The sequence below is a fragment of the Elaeis guineensis genome, chromosome 5 (genome assembly GCF_000442705.2).
Source record: "Elaeis guineensis isolate ETL-2024a chromosome 5, EG11, whole genome shotgun sequence".
Classification (NCBI taxonomy): Eukaryota; Viridiplantae; Streptophyta; class Magnoliopsida; order Arecales; family Arecaceae; genus Elaeis; species Elaeis guineensis.
The window spans coordinates 30,953,670-30,959,669 of record NC_025997.2 but is presented as its reverse complement, the minus strand read 5'-3'; positions in this window follow the sequence as shown (position 1 = coordinate 30,959,669).

Here is a 6,000-nt window from a genome sequence, read left to right as displayed (position 1 = left end):
GTGGAAAAGGACCGAGAATATCGACCCCCACTGGGCGAAGGGCCATGGAGCGACAATAGGAGCAATTTGACTGGCCGGTTGGTGCTGAATGTTGGCGTACTTTTGACATGGTTCGCACCTCCGGACCAACTCGACCGCGTCCTTCTTCATGGTAGGCCAGTAGTAGCCCTGTCGCAGGACTTTGTAGGCTAGGGACTTGCCCCCCAAGTGGTTCCCGCAAATTCCTTCGTGCACCTCTCGGAGAGCGTAGTCGGCGTCGGTCGGTCCCAAGCACCTGAGCAAGGGAAGGGAGAACGACCTCTTGTAGAGTCGGCCATCCATGATGACATATTGAGAGGCCGACCATCGGAGTCGCTTGGCCTCCGCAGGATCTTCGGGGCTGATCCCGTCGGTCAGATACCGAACGATCGGGTCTATCCAACTTGGTTCGGATGTCAGCTGCTGTACTTCTTCGACCCGATCGATGCTCGACTGCTCGAGGTTCTCCACGAACGTCCGACCCAAGGAGTCGTAAGCCGAAGTCACCAGTCTGGAAAGTACGTCGGCACGGGCGTTCTCCGACCTAGGGATGTGGGAAATTTCAAAATACCTGAGGCGTGCCACGAGGTCCTTCACTTTTTGAAGGTATTTGACCATGGTCAGATCTCGCACCTCGAATTCGCCCTTGACCTGCCCCACGATCAACTGAGAGTCGGAGAATGCCCGGAGGCTGTCGATGCCCAGTTCTTTCGCCATCCTCAAGCCGGCGAGGAGAGCCTCGTATTCGGCTTGGTTGTTGGAGGCCTTGAAGTCGAACCGGAGGGTGTACTCGGTGACCACCCCATCCGAATTCGTGAGCAGGAGCCCGGCCCGCTTCCCTGAGCGTTTGAAGCTCCGTCGATGTGGAGTACCCAGGTGGAGATCGGGTCTGGCTCAGAGACCGCATCTCGTCCCGGGTCTTCAGCTCCCGACCCTTGGTTGGTTGTCGGGCATTCGACGATGAAGTCGGCCAAGGCCTGAGCTTTAGGGCGGGCCTTGGTCGGTACTGAATGTCGAACTCGCTGAGCTTCATAGCCCACTTCGCGAGTCGTCCAGATGTATCCGGTCGGCGCAATATCGCCCTCAGGGGCTGGTTGGTTAGCACCACTATGCGTGGGCCTGGAAGTATGGACGAAGTCGTTGCGCGGAGACGGTCAGGGCGAAAATCATCTTTTCCGTCTCCGAGTATCTGGCCTCGGCACCGTGGAGCACCTTGCTGGTGTAGTAGATAGGCTGATGGGTTCGGCACTCGTTTTCTCGGACGAGCACCGAACTGATCGCCTCAGAAGATGTGGCCAAGTAGAGATACAAGGTTTCCCCGACCTGCGGCTTTACGAGCAGTGGTGGGGAAGCCAAGTACTTCTTTAGGTCTTCGAAGGCCTGTTGGCACTCATCCGACCAAGAAAATCCATTTGCGTGATGCAAAGTTTTGAAAAACGGGAGGCACCTTTCAGCTGACGAGAAATAAATCGGCTAAGAGAGACGATTTTTCGTTCAGCTGTTGGACCTCCTTCTTGGTGTTCAGATGACGCATGTCGAGGATTGCCTTTATTTTCTCAGAGTTGGCCTCAATCCCTCTCTGAGAAACGAGGAATCCGAGGAACTTCCCTGAGGTCACCCCAAAAGCGCACTTGGTCGGGTTGAGCTTCATTCGGTGTCGTCGAAGGGTGCGGAAGGTCTCCTCGAGTCCTGAACATGGTCCGGGATCTGCGTGCTCTTCACCAGCATGTCGTCCACGTACACCTCCATGTTGCGCCCGATCTGATCTTTGAAGACCTTATTGACAAGTCGCTGGTAGGTGGCGCCAGCGTTCTTCAGTCCGAAGGGCATCACCCGATAACAGTAGAGGCCCTTGGGGTCACGAACGCGGTGTGCTCCTCGTCTTCAGGCGCCATCCGGATCTGGTTGTATCCGGCAAAGGCGTCCATGAAGCTGAGCAGTCGAAATCCGGACGTCGCGTCCACTAGCTGGTCGATCTTGGGAAGTGGGAAGCTATCTTTTGGGCAGGCTCGGTTGAGATCGGTGTAGTCGATACAGATCCTCCACTTCCCGTTGGCTTTTTTGACCATGACAACATTGGCAAGCCAATCGGGATACGTGGATTCTCGGATGAAGCCCCTTCAAGTAGCTTGTCCACTTCTTCGTCGATGGCCCTCTGCCTCTCTGGAGCGAAGGACCTTTTCTTCTACCTCACCGGCCTCATCGTTGGGTCGATGTTGAGTCGGTGGGTCATGGTTTCCGGGGGATGCCCGACATATCTGCTGCTGACCAAGCAAATATGTCGGCGTTAGCCGTCAGCAGCTCCGTGAGTCGGCGTCGTTCAGTGTCGGGCAATTGGGACCCGACCCAAACCTTTCTGTCAGGATTTTCTCCTATCGGGATCGCCTCGAGCTGCTCGGCCGGCGAACCCCGTTCTTCCTCCTCCCGTTGGTCCAGCTTGTCGATTGTCAGGGAACCCCTCGACTCGTCGCTTTGAGCGGAGATTTGGAAGCATCGTCGGGCGAGCTGTTGATCCCCGCGCATCTCTCCGATTCCATTTTTGGTCGGGAACCGAACAAAGAGATGGTACGTTGAGACGATCGCCTTGAGGGCGTTCAGTCCGGGTCATCCGAGTATGGCGTTGTAGGCCGAAAGAACTTGGACGACCGCGAAAGTTAGGTGGACCGTGCTTTGCCGTGGTTCGGTGCCGACCGTTACGGGCAGGGTGATTTCTCCCTCTGTCGTGACGGCGTCTCCGGCAAAGCCGATCAAGGGCATGGAGACCCTCTTAAGTCGGTCAGTTGACAGTTGCATCCGGGAGAAGGTCGAGTAAAACAAAACATTCGTTGAACTTCCATTATCAATAAAAATTCGTTTTACATCATAATTTGCTATTGTTGCCGACACAACAACAGCATCATCGTGGGGAGTTTGGATGCCCCGAACGTCGTCCTCCGTGAAGGTGATTGCGTCGTCCGGGCATGACTTTTTCGTCAGCTCGTCTCCCGCGGACGTCCCCGGGCCCAGCCGCTTGGAGATCATGTTGATGACTCCGGCCGTCGGCCGATTGGTCGCCGCTTCTTCAGTCGGCTGGGGTCGTCGATCGGCAACTGGTTGGGTCGGCGGACCCTTCCGGAATTTGCCGAGATACCCCCGGCGGATGAGAGCTTCGATCTCATCCTTCAGCTGGATGCACTGCTCGGTGTCATGGCCATGGCCACGGTGAAATCGGTAGTACTTCCGACGGTCGAGGCCTTTTGCCTTCAGAGATGGAGGCTGTCGCAGGTATTCTTCCCCCTCAATCTCCATCAGAATCTGTGCACGAGGAGTGGAGAGAGGAGTGTAGGAGTCATACTTGGAGCGTGCCGGCCTCGGAGTCTGTTGCCGGGGTGACTTTTGGATTAGTCGGGGTGGCGAGACCCGACTATCGGTCGGGGGCCTGCTTGGTTCGGCGTGTTCCCGACCTTTTCTCCGCTTTTTCTTCGGGCCTCTGGGCTCGGCCAAGCATCGGTCGGACGCTCCTTCGTCCACGCGCATATACTTGTACGCGCGCTCCAGTAGCTCGGCGTATGTTCGGGGGAGGGTCTTGTCCAGAGAGTAGGTGAATCGGGACACCCTCAGGCCCCGCTTCATGGCTGAAATAGCCATGTCTTCGTTGAGGTCCCGAACCTCAAGCGTGGCCGCATTGAATCGCGCCACGAAGTGTCAGAGCATCTCATTTTCCCCCTGCTTGAGGGAGAAAAGGCTGTCCGACGTTCGCGGCGGCTTTCGGCTGGTGCTGAAGTGGGCCACGAACGAGTGCTCGAGCTGCCCGAAGGAGTGGATACTTTTCGATCGAAGACCGAAGTACCAGGCCCTGGCAGCCTTGCGGAGTGTGGCAGGGAAGCCGATGCAAAAAAGAGCGTCGGTTGCCCCTTGGATCGTCATGAGAGCTTTATAGCTCTCGAGGTGGTCGACTGGGTCGGTGGAGCCATCGTATGGCTCCACGTGCGGCATCTTGAACCGACTGGAAATCGGTTCGTCGAGGACCAGTCGGGAGAGAGGTTGGGCGGTCTGGAAGTCGACGTCGTTCGAAGACTTCTGGCCGTCCATCTGCAACTGCGCGAGCCGGCGGTCGATTTCCTCGAACCGGCACTCGTAGTCGTCCGCTCGTCGATGCTGGGAGACCCCGGGAGTGGAGTCTCCGGAAGATTCCGAAAGGGGGGCCGACGGCGTGCGCGGTCGTTTCTCCTTCCTTGCCCGTTCCAGCGGGGAAGGAGAGGGCTGCTGGGACCGTCGGTCAGCACGCCAGGGCCGCTCCTCTCCTTCTCCGTGGGAGCGCTGTTGAGGGCGCTCGCGCGGAGGCGACAGGGATCGGTGCGGTCGTCGGCGGCTGCTCCTGGAGGGCATCGGACGGGCCGCTGGTTGTTGCTGGAGGCTCTTGACTGCGTCCGTCAGTACGGTCATCTGTCGTACGATGGCCGCGATCTGCGCCTCCGTGGTCACCGCGGGGCGTGGAGAGCTGGGCTCCGCCGTCGGCGGTGGCGGGGAGGCCTCTTCCCGACGGGAAGAGCGCCTTGCCGATCCGGTGATCCTCGATCGTTGAGCTCTTGTCTTTGTCATTCTGTCCCCTACCTGGCGCGCCAATCTGTTGCTGTCAATCGCCTCGTCGTCCGATCGTCGGAGAACGAGCACCTGCAAAAACGAGAAGTCCACACTGACCGGAGGCGGCTCCGGCGGGGACCCTCTGACGGTCAAGTCAGAGAGGTGACTGGGCAACAGTGAAATGAAGACAGAGAGCTCGATCGAGAGAGAGAGGGAGAGGGAGGAGCAAGCTTGTGGTTTCGAAGGCGAGAATGGAGAGAGATCCCTTGTACTGTTGCCTTCCCCGGTTTATATAGTGGAGCATGGTATGGCGCCGTCATTAATGGCGCAGACAAGTGAGGAACTGTCAACTCACTGTAGACTGTCAGAGTCACCGTGAAAGTGTCATGTCGCCGTGGGGCTGTCAAATCATCAGGGTTGACAATGCCCTCAGCAGGACGATGCCTTCAGATGGCCGTGCCGCATGTTGCTGTCAGAACTGACAAGGTCTGGCGGCTGTACGGCGATTGGAGGAGTCGACCGACCCTAAGTCGGTGGCCAGCTGAGTGGCGTCGGGCTCCTCCGTTGGTCGGCGAGTTTTACGTGAGTCGGCCATCAGACCTCCGGGTTCAGTCGGTCGGGAAAGGTGCGCCCGACATATCCTCAGTCGGTCGTAAGCCGATGATGGGCCGGTGATGGCGTCAGTCGGTCGGTCCGACTGTCAATTGGTCGGTCGGTCCTCCGGCTGTAAGTCGGTCGGTCGGTCCTCCGGCCGTAAGTCGGTCGGTCGGTCCTCCGACCATCGGTCGGTCGGTCGGTGGGTATTCCCCAACAGCTTGGATTCTTTCGGTCGAGGTTGGGCTAGATTTGATCATCGGCCAACCCAAGGCAAATTTGCCAGATGGCGGTAGATGGGTGGCACCCAACTTGCACATTGCTTCCACTGGGACAGGATGAGCCCCAAAACATTTCCCAGGGGTCTAGTATCAAGATGATATTGTCAATCCTTGGGTCAATCTCAAAATCCTAATTTTACGAGAGTAAGGAGAAAATATGTATCTTTTTTTCTTTGCTCAAATTAGGTTCACGTTAATAATGTAACTTGGATGTTAAATTATTCATGTTCAAATATTGGTATGAGCATGCCACTGGTGCTAATTATGATTATTGAGTTTGCTGGCTTGGATTGAATTAAATAGACTTTTACTGAATTCAAATCAACATCCACTAAATAATAGCTATGATGTTATCACTACAATAACAATGGCCAGTTGTTTGAAGGGGCTGATGCAGCCATTGGATAGTAATATGGTTTGTAAGTAGTTACACCTTATGATACACTCCGAATCCGATCTGCATAACATGACACTGCCGATCAATAGGAGCTTGACACAGGCCAGCCATAAAACCTTCACTTTGGTCAACCAGTTTCTGCCATGT